The sequence below is a fragment of the Aedes albopictus genome, chromosome 1, assembly GCF_035046485.1.
Source record: "Aedes albopictus strain Foshan chromosome 1, AalbF5, whole genome shotgun sequence".
Lineage (NCBI taxonomy): Eukaryota > Metazoa > Arthropoda > Insecta > Diptera > Culicidae > Aedes > Aedes albopictus.
In genome coordinates, this window is record NC_085136.1 from 8,439,931 (window position 1) to 8,457,954 (window position 18,024).

An 18,024-nucleotide genomic window follows, 5' to 3' on the forward strand; every position below is an offset into this window, starting at 1 on the left:
GTTCAGAAATTTTTCTATGAGTTCCTTTATGATTAATTTCAGAGTTTTTTTTTGAAAATTATGCCCAGCAGTTTCTGGAAGGTTTTCCAAGTTTCTTGAGAACGTTCTCGGGAGGTTTTTTTTTAAGAACTCCTCAATGCATCAAAAGAGTTATTAAATTTGTCATTTAATTTAACCAAACGGGTCTTAATGAAATTTTTCTTTGGATGGTATTGCTTTAGACCTTCTGGAAGAGTTTCTGAAGGTAGTTTTTCAAGATTTTTCAGCAGGAGCTCCTGCAGAAGTTTTACAAGAGTAAATTCTGGAACAACTTGAAGAAGAGCTCCTAAAGGAGTTTTGAAAACAACTCCTAGAACCATTGATGAACAATCGATCAGAAAAACCTATAAAATTTACATTGGGAGGCTCTTCAAATACTCCAGAAGCATTTCTTCTGAAATTTCCACTAGAAGTCCCTTCAGGAACTCTTCTAGGAGTTCATTCAGTTATGTCTTCCGATTTCTTTCCAACATTTTCTTTGAGACGTCCTTCAGGATTTCCTCTAGAAGATCCTGTAGATTTTTTTTCCAGGTGTTTCTTTATAAATCTCTCCAGCGTTTCATTCAAACAAATATTTCTGAGTTCCCTAACGAGTTATATCGTTTTTTTTTTATTAATTATACCCATAGATTTCTATGATTTTTTCTCCAGTGTCCGGGAAAATTGTTGGAAGGTTTCTCGCAGACACCTCAAGCTATTCAAGAAGTTTTATTTATCTTTAAATGTCTTTGATTGTTTCTTAATGAAGTTCCTCACCGAAAGGAATTGCTTTCTAAAGGTAGTTTTTAAAGATTTTTCAGAAAAGAAACTACTGGAGACGATCTAAAAGAGTAAATCTAGAACAATTTTAAGAGTTTCTCTTGCAGGTGTTTTGAAAGAAACTCCTGCAGGAATTGAAGAACGAACTACAGAAAAATACTAGGAGAGATTTCTGTTGGAATTTCCAGGGGGGATCTTGAAGTTTCAAAAAATGAATTCCTTAAAAAGCTTCTACAGAAGTATCATAGCTTCAATGGTTTTGTGGATATCTCTTTGGGGAGGAAAAAGATAATTTTGTAAGGAATATTTGAATGAACACTTAATGGAGTTGTTGATTAACCAAATACGGAAATCCTCGAGATATTTCTGATGAACCTTCTGATGGTAATCTCTGAAAAGCAACCGAAATATGTGAAGAACTCATACAGAAATTTGTAGGAAATCTTTTGACATGCCTAAAAGAAATGGTACCATCGAGAGAAGTTACTGACCGAACTTCTAAAGAAATTCTCAGAAACTTTTGAAAAACTTTTGACAAAAATTCTAAAAGAAATCCTTGGGAAGATTTTGATTAAATTGCGTGCAGTGATCCTGAAAAACCTTTGGAATTTTCTAGAGAAACTCTTGGGGAAACTTCTATTAGAATGCCGGCTCCAGAGGCACGTTATCCTCCATTTGAAAAATTTGTGCCATCGCCAAAACTTCTATGGTACCACTTGAAGGAAAATTTTGTAAAAACTCCTTGGAGGATTTTTTCAAGGTCCTTCGAACGAGCTCTTAAAGGACTTTCAGAGTAAATCTCCAAAAGAATCCCATGGAAGGCGAAACTGCATACATACATTTTCTCATGTTTTTTTTTTTTTATTTTTCAATCTGTTTCCATACATATTTTTAGGAAGCATCAAGGCATTTTCTGAATTATTTCCTTATGGAAAATGCTGTTTAGTTTATTTTCAAAGGAACCACCAGGAAAATCACCAGAATAAAATGAGAAAAGAACTTGATCCTTTCCATAAATGTGCATGGAAACCGATTTTGAAAATATTGTTTTGTTATGAAATAAACAAAAATAAAAAACGAAAATTAAGGAAATGGACTAAGTTTAGCCTTAAGCCCTTCCCCGAATTTCGGAAGGCATATTTGAAGAACTTTCTAGAGGAATCATTGGTGAAGCTTTTAAAAAATGAAGAGCCCATTCTTAAAAGAAATCCTTTTAAGGATATAAAAAAAGACAAAAGACATGGATACCATCTTCCACTGGTGCATGCACCAGTGAATATGGAGACGAAACTATTCTCACAAAAAGTTTCATCGCCCGGAGCGGGAATCGAACCCACAACCCACAGCATGGTGCGATTAGAAGCTTGGTGACCCTAACCGCACGACCACGAGGCTCCACAAAAGGCACATAAAAGGTGGTACTGAGAGAGAAGCTTATTTTCCAGAATTCATGCATGCTGGCTCTTCCGATTTTTTATTTGTGCTTCGTTCGACGAAGAGAGACTCAGCGAGAGATGTGCAAGAGTGAACATTTGATGTGGTTCGGAGGACATTTTTGATCTAGCAATCAGCGGCAAACACAGAGAGCTGAATAGAATTATCTGGTGAGTTCATTCCTTATTATTCTTTTATCTGTGATTCTGCTTTCCTTATTGTATTTGTTTAGTCGTGGAAACAGAAATATTTAATAGACCATCTAGAAACACATGGTGTGATTCTGATAGCCAAACGTTGAATACAATCGCACATTGTCATTAGAATGGCATGAGGGATTGCCCAAATAATATTTATGACTCAAATGGTTTCAAAAATAGCATAAGAACCACATTAAAATCAAAATAAATCCATTTTGGTTTTATGACGGCTCTAAAAACGTTCTCAAGGCTAATTAGGCTTCTGTTTGAATTAAAAAGGAATTTCGTAGCCGTTATTCTTCGAGCTTAGTCAGAAATGTCTTGAACGCTTCCATTTTATTACGAAATTGGGCTTGACCTCCATGGTACGACAGGGGTTCTTCAATCAACTTTGACGGGCCACACAAAAAAAAACAGAAATCGTTAAATTATAGTAATTTAAAATTAGAAAAAAGGTTGTGAAACTCGTATGGTAACCCTAACACAAACAGTGAGGAAACGACTGGATATGTGTAGTGTGCGGCGAAGGCGCTGCCCCGGGGAGGAAAAATCAACCGACTGTGCAAGTATCAGAGAAATTTGATCTTCGTTCAACTGCTTCTCTTACAACTCGAGCTTGGGTGGATGCGCCGCTTCTGTCTACCTAGAGGTATCATCACCCATGGAAAGGGTTTGATTATTGCTGATTGGAGGGGTAAGCCATTAGGTGGAGCACTAGAAGCTCCACACCACTGCTCCTCCTTCGCTTCGCACTTTTATATGTCAATGAGGGAGATTAAAGGCTAGAGATTAGTTTGAAGTTACCCCGGTCTGTGTCAAGTGCGATGACAGAGTGATAGAGTGAACACATAGGGGATCGATCTCCAGATTCTGGGTCGTATCAGAAAGTCTGATGTTTTGACGGCACGGCAGAGGGGACCAATAATGAGAATTCCAAAGAACAAGCTGAAGTTGAGAGACCGTTGCCGCCGGCGGGGAAAACCAGTGAGGACAAATCGATGCCAGCCCAGCTGTTAAAGGATGCGAATGTGCGAAAGGATGCAGGATGTGGGAACCGAAAGTTGACATTTTTCCGGGGATGGGGCTTTGGAAAGTTTCAGCAATGTTTTTGCATCGAGTGGCATCGATGACACACTATTTGTGGAGAAGTTTTTCCCTTTGGGGAATGGTTAGATATGACTGCCAAACTAAACTATGCTGAGCGAAGCAAACATTCAAGTAGACTGAAATTCTAGAATGAGGAAACATTTGAACAGAAGTGAGTCCAATTATGCCGTTATAGTAGGCTTTTCCAGTATGCTAAGCATGCTTCGATTCACAAACTAATAGAACTTAAGAATCGTCGCAACAAGGTATTAAGTTTTATAAAGACAACTGAAGAGCCATGCTCAAGTTCATGTTAAAGAGTAGGGGGAATAAACCAATTCAAAAGACGATAAATATAATCGGTGAAACCTTCACCGAGAATATTTATTATGCCTCATCATAGTTTGTTTCAGTTATCTCCTGCTGCATTGAAGCTTTTGCACAGTAATCCTGTACAGCATTGTAAACATTTCAAAATATAAATTCCCAAACTCTCGACAATTGGGCACTATTGCTCCACTCGACCAAATGCATAACCATCCGAACGAAGCCCTCAAAAATAGAGTGATCATTGCCATAATTCTCCGTTATTGCCCCGCAGCACGGCATCCAGTAGTGATGCGCTTTCAGACAAACATTTAAATTTTCCAGTGGTCCAACTGAACGAATACCTACCAAACGGAAAACCCAAACTTGTTCTACTGTAAATTTCAAATCCGTTTGGATGACTGCACCACCGCATCTGCATGCTGATGGCTGATGATTGCAAAGGTTCAAATGAAATAAAAATACATGAGCTTTGGTTACGAGAGAGAGAGAGAGACACCCAGATATTTGGGTGTCCCACCGCTACCGAGTCGATGTCAAAGTTGGCAGCAGCTGATGGGACGACGTTCGAAATGAAAATTTATGCAAATGTAAATCAATTTGCCGTTCGGAAGGTCTGCCCCCACTTAGTGAAGAGGACTTGTCCAGGAACAAATAAAAAAACGAAACGCAGATTACTCAGTGGGGAAAACCCAACTAGGTGCATCAACAACGCTCGGGTAGTGTAGTTCACAATGCGAGCCGAGCTATAGGCATCACTAGGGAAAAAAAACTAGAAATGAAAGGAAAAGATTAACGAATGACAAAATAATCACACAGCACTTGGTGGGTTGTATCACGAACCCGCTAAAGACTAAACGAGCAAGCTTCATGTCGTTTTTGTGTTTTGATAGTTTTGCAACGTTTTTCTTTTGTGGTTGAAGAAGCGTAGAATAATTTGGGAGATAAAAGGAAAACTCTTCAATCGGTAATTGGTTGAAAAATTGAAAACAACACGATTTGTGTGGCCTCAGTCGTTAGATTTTCATGCCAATTGACTATTTTTTGCATTCATAAATCATATAGTAGGCATTTAGACAATTTACACTCCAAGACATCAGAGATGGCCAACCCGACTAGAAATTTATATCAAGATTATATCATATTGTGTCATAATGTTTTAATATTATTCATAAACTTATTTTGTTATCAACTAGGTACAAGATGATGTTAAAATAACTAAAATTGTATCAAGAAGTACACAAGTCTAATCAAGAAAATAATCCATTTTGTTATAATTAGATCAAAATGATAACAAAATTTGATACGAACTTTACCTTCAGTATTACTAGTTTTCTATCAAAAATTGATACTATTTTGTAACATAATTGTCTAATTGTCTAATAACTTAAACTAAATTATATTATAATGAGTTATCAAGCAACATGTATAACATAATGTGATATAATTGAGTTATAGTGTTTCAAAAACACCAAGGATATTGAACATAATTATATCATAATGAGTTATAAATATCATGATTTGTTTCAATTATGAATACTCTAGATGGGGCACAGGAACAAGCGTTTTTACCGCTTCGGCTATGTGAGCCAATGCTGTATTGGTAAAATCAGAGCCAGTTACTCAAGGTTTCCATATTTCAGGCGCATACCTCTAGAATTTTCTACACGATTAACTCCAGGGACACTGCCAGAAATTTCTTTGTGGATTCTTTCAGGATTGATATTTTTCCGATTTTTTACAGAAAGAAGATGCTTGCAGATTTCCATAGAATGATTTTAGCAAGAATTCCTCTGAAGATTCCTCCGGGTTTCTTCAGAAATTCCTTAGAAATTCTTTAGGAAATTTCTTTAAGGATTGCTACCAAAGCTTGTGCATGCATTCCTTCATGTATTTTTTTTGAAACATCTTTGAAGGAATTCTTCCATGAATATTATCAGAATTCATCAAAGAGTTTTCCATGGGTATTTTGTTTGCAGATTTTTTTTGTAATTTCTGTAGGGGTTTGCTTTAGAAGATCAACGAATTTCCCAGGAACTCTTTTTTAAATATATGTTGAAATTTCTCTAAATGTTCCTTCAGGTACTGCTTCACGTATTCAGAGATTCTCTCAGGCATTTATTTATGAATTCTTCTATAAAACTCTCCGAGTTTCCGGAATTTCCTTCAGGAATTGTTTAGGATTTATTAATGCCCTTCTTCTGGGATTATGTCAAAAGGGTTTTTGTTGGCCAAATTGCCTGAAACTAAGTCATATAATTCAGCTTGGTTGAGAAAAATTTGAAAAAAAAATCATTTTTCGAATACCTGCAGATGGTTGACGTAAAAACTAGAAGTAAATATTTATAAGCAAAGTGCGTTTCATTGACAAAATGGAAGATAAATTTATGAAAAAAATGCCACTTGTTTTGGTGGGATTCGTACCCACGACTCCGTATCACTAGTCCGGCACGTTAATCAGCTAAGCCACAGAGGGTTCTCTTTTAAAATATTTGTATTTTTTTTTTTCATTTCTTCAGTAGTTCTCTAAAGGATTTCTCCCTGATTTTTTTTTTCTTTCTGCAAGATTTCCTTCAAATATTTCTCCAGTAGTGACACCAATAGTGACACTCAAACTGGTCTACGTTTTAAAATATTCAACCAAAATGGCTGAAATTTTCACTGAAAACAGTTCGACACAAAAATTTTACACTGTCAAAGTTTCATAAAAATCGGGACAGTGTTGCCAATTCTACAGTCAAAATATTGCACCCTGATTTTAAAATGTTTAAAAAATGCCCAAAATTTGAAAATCCAGTTTTTTTGTTTCAATTGTTTAAAAATAAGTACTAAACCGATTATGATGAAATTTTCACCACTTATTATGCCTCACTTGGAGAACTAACAGTCAAATTTTCAGCCGTTTCGATGAGCTAACAACAAAATTATAGCCTAAACATTTTTCAAAATATATGCCCAAGATTCCCAAAATCACATTTTATTGTATCGACAATATTTGCGCCAATACTGAACCGCTTTTGATTAAATTTTTTGGGCATTGACTACACATAATATGCTATTCCTGGTTAAAAAATCAGCTGTTTTTGTGAACTCAATCAAAAGTTATACATTATTTTGTGTGTCTCATTTTTTTCCAGTCCAGTCTTTAGGAGGATTTTTGTGTACTAATTTCTTCAGAACTTGTATAGGAAATTCTTCTAAGAATTCCAGCAGAGGTATCTCCAGGAGCTTTTCGAAGGATTCCTTAAGAAATCCCTCTAGGGATCCCTCAGGAATCCATCAGTATCTTTGTATCCAATTTCTGCAGGCATTTTTAGGCGATTCCTTCTGAAATTCTCTCTTAGACTTCTTCAGGAATCCCTCCAGAAATTTATCAAGAAATTTTTCCTTGGCATCAAGATGTTGCATAAGATGCTAAAGTGGAGGTGATATGCGTACATTTTACATGCGCCTAAATGGAGGCATGCACGCATATGACCTCCATTTTATCATCCTATGCAGCACGATTAGTGGTTGTCTGGGAAGGTTCCTGTAGAAGTTTCCTATGTTTCTTTTTCTAGGAATTAGGGAGAAATCTTATGGAGTGTCTTCAGGTTTTTTTCTAGGCATTTGTCCAGAAATTCGTCCAAAGATTACTTCAGAAACTGCTTTGGAAATTTTTGTCCAAATATTCAAGTTTTTCATTTAGGAATCTTCAAAGGTATCAACAGGAGGTGTTCTGTAAAAACTTTTGAAAAAATCGCTGAAGGTACATCTGAATCCTGATGGAATTTCTCAAGGAATTCTTGGAGAATCCCTTGGAAGAATTTCCGAAGGAATCTCTGTAGAATTTTTAAAGAAATTTTAGAAAAACATCTGGAAAAAAAAAATTATCCCTTCCTTAAATTCCTGAAGAAAAAACTAAAATTACGAAGAAGTTTTTTTTAGATTTTTGAAAGCAGCAATTTCAAAGAAAAATATGAAAAAGAATTTCTTGGTGGAATTCATAAGAAAGTTTATTGAGAAATTTTAGGAAAATGCATTAGTCTTTTAATAAAACTCTTGGATGACACAAGTTTACAAAATAAAATGAAAGTCGTGAACTTCTGTCAACGACCAAAATTTTTGAAGCACAATTTAGTACTGATTTCGAAACCGACCTTCAAAAAATTTCAAGTAGAACAGTTTTTGAGTTTTAGCTCAATATCGAGTTTTGCAACTTCTCAAAATATGTAATTTACTAAAATTCAAATATATTGCGTTTTGTTTAACCAATTTTAAATCTTTTTCCATAAATTAAAAGCTGAATACAATACCATTCGATCATCTGAATACAGGTTTTGCGTCAGATTGATGAAATTCATGATTTTGACGAGTTTTAGGGACGATCTTCTTAAATTTTAGCAAAATTCCTAAAATTTTTTGAAGAAATATATTTTTTTCAATAAGAAAAAACCAACTTAAAAATTTATTCTCGACGTTTATTTGACATATCATATGTAGGCGAGTTACAGTAAAAATTTCAGTTCAATCGGAGCATTCATTTACGGAAAATGAGATGTTTGAAGTGAGCGACTTTGCTTAAAAATAGAACAAAAATCGATTTCAAATCATCAATCTTGTATGGAAAGTCGAAAAAATTTTCGCTCTACTGTAATTTTTTTTCTTTCGCGTTTTCGAGCTCAGGGCATGATTCTATACCAAAAATGATCATCAGCTTACCGAGTTCAAAAATACTGTAAACTAGTGTGATTTTCTGAGAATAATCCTGGAGCAATCTGTAGACGTATTTTCAAAGGAAGTACTGTAGAAATAATTGGAGAAACGCCTAAATATCCTAATGTGAAGGTTTCTGGAAATAGCTCTTGAGATATTTTTAAATGAATTTCAGCAAAAATTTCAAGACAATATTTCTGAATAAAATATTGAAGAAATCATCAATAGAACTCCTGCAGAACTCTCTTGAGAAACTTCTGCCTGAACCACTTACAATAATAATGCAAAAATCTCTGGAATAATACTTGCGTGACTTTCTGGATGAATCGCTCAAGAAATGTCTGGAATCCCTAAAAAACACAAAAACCCCCCATGACGAAGAGAACAAATCTGCCGATAATACTCTTCGTCACCTTAGGTTATTTTAACCCTCTAATACCCATTTTTTTTATTTTGATCTAAATATCATTTTTCGTTATCTAAAATCGATTTAAACATGTTTTGAAAGATGATGCTTTTTAACTCTCGATTTCGTGAATTTCAGTTTTTGATTTTTCTAATTTTTATTTTTGAGCATCCCCACACTTTTATATTTTTCCTGGAAGCCAATTTGGGGAACGGATTTTTTGAGATGAAAACATTTTGAGATTTTATGATAATTGTTGAAATATTATTATTTTAATTTTTTTTCACAGAAAATTTCATTTTCCGTGTAATTTTAAGGAAATAATTTTAGAGTATATTCGATTCCCTTAAACTATTAAACAAGGATAGAATGATTTGGGAAAAAATTAAAATATGTTAATTGTAGCGATTCAATTCAAAATAAACAATGACTTCTAAAAGGTAACTAAAACATCAATTTTTCAATGATTTTTAAAAAATGTAAATACGCTTTAAAATAAACCAAAAACCATTTTGAGATAGACAGAACAGTCCTGAATATCTGCCAAAAATATAAAAAAAATGATTTTCCACGAAAGAAAAATTACAAAAATGCTCAAACTATACCCCGTCTAAAGGCGGGATTGGGTATTAGAGGGTTAATAAGAGCAAACAAACGTTAAAATTTGATCTCAAGAGTTTGGTTACTCGGTGAGTAACTTGGAGTAATCTCGATGACACCATTGATGTAAGCCTAACCTTGCTATAAACCATTATGAAACTAAATTCAAGAAAATAGATTTTATTATGGCTTTCATAACCTCCCCAGAACTAACTGGACTTCAAACTGATGGCTCAATAATCCTTAAAACCAATTCAGTTGGGAGAGTAGCATGCGAGATCCGTAGTTTCATCGCAAGTAACCTTAGTAATGGAGACGCATGGTTGCTCACTGTTAAGCTATGACGCGCTTCATAACAGTTGGCCAGTGATGGAAATGTTCTCATAGTGAATCAACTCGCGAGTGTAAAGTCAACACAAAGTTTACTCAGGGTTCCGAGAGTAAACAGTGCGTACCCGCCTGCTTCGAGAGTAAGAAGTAAAACGAAAACATAAACACTCACGAGGTGCGGGAAGTGCATTTTAGTGTGCTATTAATAGCTAATCAAGTTATTATCCATCTTCAACTAATAATGCTTTATGCTTCATTGTTCCTGAAAATCAGAACTGCCAGTCAAGTAAATACGGTTTTCATCGAAATGAAAATAGCTCAGAGCAGCTTCGCGAATCAAGCGCGAGTGCTTGCCAGCTCCGCGTACTCATGAGCACGACGCATATAAACATAACAATTTCATCTCCTAAGTACCGAATGTCCTACATTTCGGTGAGCTCGCTCTTGTTTATCGCTTGGATACTTCTCAAAGGGCCCATATAGCCGAGGCGGTAAACGCACTGGTATTCAGCATGACCATGCTGAGGGTGACGGGTTCGATTCCCGCTCGGTCCAGGTTCTTTTCGTAAAGGAAATTTCCTTGACTTCCTTGGGCATAGAGTATCTTCGTGCCTGCCACACGATATACACATGCAAAATGGTCATTGGCAGAGGAAGCTCTCAGTTAAAAACTGTGGAAGTGCTCATAGAACACTAAGCTGAGAAGCAGGCTTTGTCCCAGTGGGGACGTTACGCCAAGAAGAAGAAGAAGAACTTCTCAAACATATATCTGTGGAACGGAATGCTCTATAAAGCTGAAATTTTGACATTTTATCAAGCCAACTTTGATTTGCAATTAATCAATATTTCAGTTCCTTGCAGCATTCCGTTTTAAAGATATTATTTCGGGAAACGCTAGAGCCCGACTCCGGATAATCGAGTTCAACCTGTATCAGTTATTCTACCATTTTAACACTCATTCGAAGAGGGTATTCTGCTAGAAGGTTCGTAAAGTCGGTGCCGTGATCTTGTCATAGAATTAGTGATATGCCCTACATCTTCTGTGTAATGTAACAATATGTAACAAAATATTTCAATGGAAAAACCGATATCCAAGTTCACTGTTTCCATAGCAATTAATACGTTAGGCAGTTTTTTCAATTGAAAATCTCGTTTCTTTTCATTTGTTTTATACGGTGTTTGGTAATAATAAGATTGACTTGCAGTTTGAACATCAAATTTGTGATACCGTATGCTCCAATTATTATCCCAGAATAAGGTGCATAAATTAAATAAGGCATAAAAGAGGGAAATTTGTGCATAAGTTAAGTTTGGTCTTTAATGAGACAATCTACACAGTTAAAAAATGTTACATCATATCACCTGTAGCAAAAGGACCCCGTCATATCACACACAATGTATCCATCAGTTTTTGAATTTACAGGTTGCTCCCAATATGAAGCTTGTGTTTAAGATATTTTTAATATAAAATTCAGTGAGATGTAATAGAAACTTATATGTCAAATTTGTTTACGTTGGGTGTGGTTTCACAAATTTTTGATGTGTAGTTCGCGATAACAGGTCATTTGAGGTAGGGCTAAGGGCAAGCCCGTGCACAAGGGAGGGGTTTTGGGGTTACACTCCTCCCATTGCCGATGTTCCATATACTAGCCCAAGCAACACGACTTGTTGCTAATCCAGTAACAGCAACCTTAGTGCAATTTATTCACTGTCCGTATTACGGACGACAGAACACAATTGCTTCTTCTTTGAAACCCAAAAAGCGCATATTCTGAATTCTTATGCAACATAAACGAGAAGGAATGATAAAAAAGTTGGGAAAAGATTTTGTCCAGACTCGAACCATGGACACCAGGAGTATTATCTACTCACCTTACATACTACACCAGAAGCTCTGTGAGAGAATCGATGCTCAACACACCATAAAAGCTACTGAAGTTACTTGTTACTTTATTGCATCTTCTTTGTCACAAGTTAGAGAACTGTCAAAATGAAAAGACGTTCAAGTTTTCTGTAACGCATATGGAACCTAATCTGAACAAACAAACCAGAGTTAGATGTTTCATGCATGTTACATAACACATTTAATGTAAGCTGACTGTATTATCACTTGCGAGCAATATGTAAGCTCCGCCTCCACAGATCGATGTCAAACATGTGGTAATTTGTGATTTCTATGAAACAAAGCCGCAACTTTACGGATTTCGGAGTTTAAATGCAACTCAACTGACAAGATGGAAGTTTCGTGTTAGAAGCACAGTGCAACTCATTTAGACCAAAGCATAGAAAGCCACAATCTGCATGATGTTGCAGGTGCTGCTTGGGTAGGCCTAGGCGCCCTTCCGCCTTTTTGCTTCAGGGTCGTTTCAGGGCGTTGTTTCACGGGATTTCAGAAGCCTTTTAAGGTGAAGATAAGACGAAGCCACACCTCAAACTTACTTACATGATCACAAATCTGTCGGTTTGCGCTGAAAAGTTGATCGATTGATCACCACCTGGTCCAGCGGGTTATCGATCAACTTTTCGGAACAAACTAACATTCGGTTCTTTAGATTTGTGCTCTTGAAAATTTAAGCTGTGGATTTGTCAGATCTTCACCTTAAGGGCATTTCTAGAGGTTTTAGGGGCATTTCAAGGGGTTTCAAGGTGTTTTCAGGTACATTTCAGGGGGTTTATGGAGTCGTCCAAAGGGGTTTCAGAGGCATTTCAAATTGATTATGATGATTTCAAAGGTATTTCAATGAAACCACGGAGATTTCAAGGGTGTTTCGGGGCATTACAGGTCAGGGGCGTATCAGAAGGTTTCAAGAATACCCGTAATTGTGGGGTCTCTGAAAATCATCTGAAGCTTCCTGGAATGTCTCTGAAATACCCCCTAAAACACCATCTAAGACCCTCCGAAACTCCCAAAAACGCCTGCGTAACTCGTCGAAAATCCTTTGAAATTCCCTGGAATGCTTTCGAAAACCCTCTCAAACCCTCGAAAGTCTTCCTGAGATCTCCTATTACCCCGCAGAAGCGCCCCTGCAATCACCTTTTGCTCTCCCCTGGTCGCCGTTGCAATACTTACCGTCATAATCAAATTTTCTAATGCACAATATTGGTTCTGAGTAGCTTGCATGAATGAAACATGCACAAAAAAGGTCTTAGTGTATCAGTCATGAGGGGTATTCCAAAGAAACTCTAGGTACTTCAACGTGGCACTTCAGGAGAGCTTAGGGCGATCCAGTGGATATCAGGGGCATTTTAAGAGGCTCAGTTGCGTTTCAGAGGGGTACGTGGAGATCTCAAGAGGGTCTTCAGGGTGTCTAAGGGGGTTTCAGGAGGTTTCAAGGGCGCCTCAGGAGGTCTCTGTCTGAACGCCCTTAAAGATTCCTTAAACCCCCTGGGCTCTACGAGAATGTCCTGGAAACGCCCTTGACCCCAACTCAAACTTATGGTTTCGTGGTCGTGGGGAAAGTATCACCAAGCATTTAAATAAAGACACTACACCGTCTTCAACCAAAGGATGCACAGACTGAACAATCACAAACATGAGACAGCGGACAACACAGGAAGCACCCAGTGATCTAGTGGAGAATTTTCCGTTTGACGAAAAGTTTTCACCACTGGAAGTTGTTTTTAATCACTTCCAATTTATGCACCTTTTTTATGCCCTGCATTAAAAAAGGAAGAACTTCAGAACTCATATTGTGAATAAGAAAATGTAGCAACGTCAGCCGGAGAGCGTTTGTAGGGGAAAGCGAAGGGAGGTTACAGGGGCATTTCAGGGTATCCCAAGGGATGCCTGGTGGTCTCGACTCAGAGGGTTTTGAATGTTTCAGATGGTTTAAAGGGCTCTTCAGAAGGTCTCAGGAATGTTTCAAAGGGCTTCTGGGAGGTCTTTAAGGGGTTCTAGAGGGCCTTAGGAGCGCTTCAGGGGGTTTCACGGGGTTCGAGAGGAGTTCAAAAGGGTATGGATGGTGTTTCAGAGGGTTTCATGGGGTACCAGGAGATCTCTGGGTCGTTTCATAAAGGTCCCAGGAGGTTTCAAGGGGTACCTGGAGGTTTCGGAGACGTACGACGACGGCTCTACCTCTCCGTGCGAAAGCTTCTATACGTGTACCAAGAAGCGACGGCTGTCAACTCGGTGAGGAAAAGAGAAGAAAAAAATATGTCCCATTCAGAGATCCGAAATAATCGATTGTCATTCTAACTGATAGGTATGTAATTTACTGTTTGGGAAATATTGTTATTTGGTCCCCTTAAGCTCCCGGGCGTTTGGGCCTGTAAAATAAACGAATTTGAAAAAAGCTAAGAAGTAGGCTTTGTTCCGGAGGAGACGTTACGCCAAGAAAAGAAAAAGAAGAAGAAGTAGTATATCAACCATATCCAACTAACAAAAGTAGCTGCATAACAGCTTAAGGCGTAAATACTTGAGTAAAAGTGCTTTATTAAGCTCTTAAACAGCAAAAATGTTAATTGGGTAGTACAGCCAACCTAGCCACCGATCTACTTTGAAGCATCCTTCCTCACAGTTTGAACAACAGCTTGCCGTATTACCCTTAAGACCCTTGAATTGTTTGGATTGGACAATATGGCCTCTTGTCTGTCCACTCGTTTCCAGAACCAGTTATCCTTCTCCAGACCATTACAGTTGTATTGGCAGCGTTGGAAAGCATTTCTCAAGCCACCTTTTCCAAAACATGTCAAGCTGGGGCTGAATTTGGTGCCCGGATTCCCCTGGAACCATTGCTTCGATCGCAGGTTGTTTGACGCCGCTCGAATTTCCCAACAGTAAATGTTTTGGTGCAAGAGCTTCACATTCGTCTGACGTGCACCTGGCCATGCATCTGAAAACGACTTGTTTTACAGATTTTGTAAAAATGTGATACACATTTTTCAAAAAATCATCTGGCATCTCTGGTGTGGAGTATGGTTTTCTTCTACGATGGAGCAATTTAAAGCTCAGATCGAAAAATGAATTGGTTCCTCATAGGAGCCACCATCGTTTTCTCTGCAACAAGCACACGATTCGCTCCGGCCATCATTGCAGCGTGACCCAGAGTATAGCCAGTACCAACAACCAGCATTTATAATCCATAAAAACTGCATAACTGCATGAATGCTGCAGATAATACTGATTGCATACCACTAATTAACAAACATTACTTTAGCACCATATGTGAATAAAGGGTATTCTTTAATGCAATTAAATATTCGGACAGATGAAACACGTCTTTAATGTATACGTGTAAGGGTGCGAATGACAAATATGGAAACATGTCACTACGAAAATCATATATTCTGAAACAGGAAGAAACTTTGCACGAAAATCAACAAGAAGCGTTTCCAAGGAGATAATTTGATTTTAAAGGATTTATTTATTTTTTCAAGAAAACATATTCAGCCTGTATCTGATTTATTGTACCATTCCGCAAAAAAAAAAAAGAATTTGGAATCAATCATTTTCGCATGGTCATAGCAAAAAACTACGTCAGTCTTTTTTTACATGTCCTATCCGTATTTATTGAGTAAGTTTCCAAAGGCGCTTCCATACTGTTCAAAGTTATGCTGTTTTGCTATATCACTGGTAAATTTGAAATTTACCACCAACAAATTGATTCGCTCGACTAATTTCATTTAAAAAATCTGATTCTACAACAATCGAAATCCTTTTAAAGTTCCCTTCGTTTCTTCTTCGAAATTAACATCACACCACGCGTGCCATCACGATACACGTCAGCGCCACAATTCTCGAACAGAAGAATTTTAATTATCGCCCAAACAAAAGACGGCTTCCCGGGAATGCCAAAATATTTGCACCTTGTTCGAATCGATCGCGTTTGGCTTGGCATCATGGCATTGTCTGATTCAATAGAACACTACTTGTACTGTGTTCGAAGCGAGCGAGGACAGAAAACTTCATCACAGCAGCCCTTGCGAGTCAAAATGAATCAATTTCTGTTTCTTACGCTTCTTCTTCTCTGGCACTGCTGCCGGAGCAGCTGATTATAATTAGAAACATTTTCGTAACAACGTTCGTATGAATAAATTAATATATTTATAAAAACATTGACTTGGCAAAAGGTTTCGCTCCGGGCGAACCCCTCAACGGAAGTGCGATTTGTATGTGCATCATTTGACTGTGAATCGAGAGAAAAACGGTAAAAAGAACGCACCTGTATTGATGATTTTATAAATTTCTAGACTTTAGTGCAGTTTTGCTTTAGTGAGATACAATTTGCACACTCACTAATATTAGTAGGCGTATGCATCAAAATGTTTGACATTTTACCAAAACAAGTGAGACGAACTCACAAAACATCTAGCATCTTCAACGAGCTAGTTTTCTTCGGGCAGATTTCGTGTTCCGCAATCTACTATTTACGGTTTGACCACAAAAGATGTTTAGGGAAAGCTTGGGTATTAGTAGATCGGCTGCACAGGAGACCGGGTTGTAAGATGCAATAATAGTGTGCTGTATGTTGTGCTTTTTCGGCCTACGGTCGCAGCGGAGTGGATTGCAGTTGGGGAGCTGCTAGATTCGTGATTGGGGTAAGGCATGGGGTAAGGAGTCGTTCGGAGTCGAATATTAAGGGACACGCCAGGGTGAAGACTGGGATTTTGGGAGGGACGACATATGTGGGACTGGTCGATGCAAGGTGGGTATGTGAATGTGCTTTGGAGACAAGTTGAAAAAAAAAAACTTTAAACGTCATCAAAAAATGTCTAATTGGAGGGCTCTCAGTTTCTCGCCGGCCATCACAAACGTCGGTTTCTACCCGGGTTGTCCTCCGTATCACAACCGCCTCACTTATACACCCAGATTGCTTCCGACTCCAGACTCCATGAATCGCCAGATTGTTTCTGGAATTTTTAGGTTCACATCGCTGGTCCTTCATATACTGGTCCTACTAGATACATAGAGCTTTAGATTTACTTTTATTCGCGCTTATGCCTGAAAACAAGAAATTTATTTAGCATTTCACGAAACTGTGTTGATGCGGTTGATACGATGCCAATCAAATTCTCTTCCAAAATAATAACAATGAGAAAAAAAAAAGTTGTTGTCGAGGCAACCGTGAGAAAGCATAGGTGTTCAGTGAGGTGTGCAAATAATCACTGTGCAAAAAATATTTGCACAATAGTCTAATAAGCTGTAAAATACTCAATACAAGTTCATTTCCTTGCTTCCAGCAAAATTCACCTGATTTTATCCGGGGCTCTTTGATGATGACGTTGGTCGTTCGTTTAAGACTTCGAGGCGAAGCCCAGCGATATATAGTGTGTACTGTTTAATATTAACATTTAGTATAATTTATAATAATAAAAGTTATATTAGTGATGAAAGAACAAAGACTTTGTACTAACCTTCTACACGATGGAAGTCAGTTTTCCACTTGTCTGTTTGCGTTTTTTCCTTCTCTTATCACACAAAAAGTGACAAGATTTTTCTCTATTCGAAATGGTGACGACAGGAGCGAAGAAATCCCAAATCAGGATCGTGTCCGCTTTTATGCTTCATTTAGCAAGGGCCGTCATCATAGTAGGCCACCAGTAGGAAGATATGTGGATCCCGACAAGTGACACCGCCTGCTACTGTTTCTACACTGTCGTCGACTGGCCCTTGTACGGAAATCTGTGACGTTCACCATCGTTTCCAACACTCTCGAGCATAAATTTCCAATCTTCACTTAAGATCCACTTTAAACATGCGTCGTCTTCGTTCGTTCTTTCCTTACGATACGATTTGCTGCACTTCTACACTGGAACACAATGCAATGGGGAAGCACTCAGAGCACATTCATAATAAATCAAAACTTTAATGCTATTATTATTTATTTTTCATTACTGCCACCGTCCGAACGAAAACGAAGAAGAGACGGACCTCCAGGACGCACCGCACGAGTGGAGAATGAGAGGTGCTGTAGCTTCTTCTCGCACTTTGATCTAGCTCAGCTCCAGCATCTCCGCCGTGCGCTCGCTGCTCGAAGCACATCACATCTTCTTATCCATAGCAAAACCGTTCGTGGTGTGGGGTCTGTGGGGATGTTTTGTACGAGGAAAATCGAAGCAAAAGATGAGATCTCCGCGATTAACTATGCATCGGAAGATTTACGAGGACAACCCAAGAGGAAGATTCATTCAACCACAAGATATCACTGA

General features: G+C 37.9%; 1 protein-coding gene across 2 annotated transcripts in view; it reads right to left on the bottom strand.

Annotated features, from left to right (window-relative positions):
• The window catches only part of LOC115254883 (potassium voltage-gated channel protein Shaker-like), a 332,755-nt gene extending 314,797 nt beyond the window's left edge, over window positions 1-17,958 (bottom strand). The window contains exon 1 of one of the 2 annotated variants that reach the window (XM_062843316.1): window positions 17,230-17,958. The gene's annotated coding sequence lies outside the window, so the exon portion shown is untranslated. The remainder of the gene's footprint in view (window positions 1-17,229) is intronic. The other variant, XM_062843334.1, reaches the window with a different exon arrangement.
• Window positions 17,959-18,024: the final 66 nt, after the last annotated feature.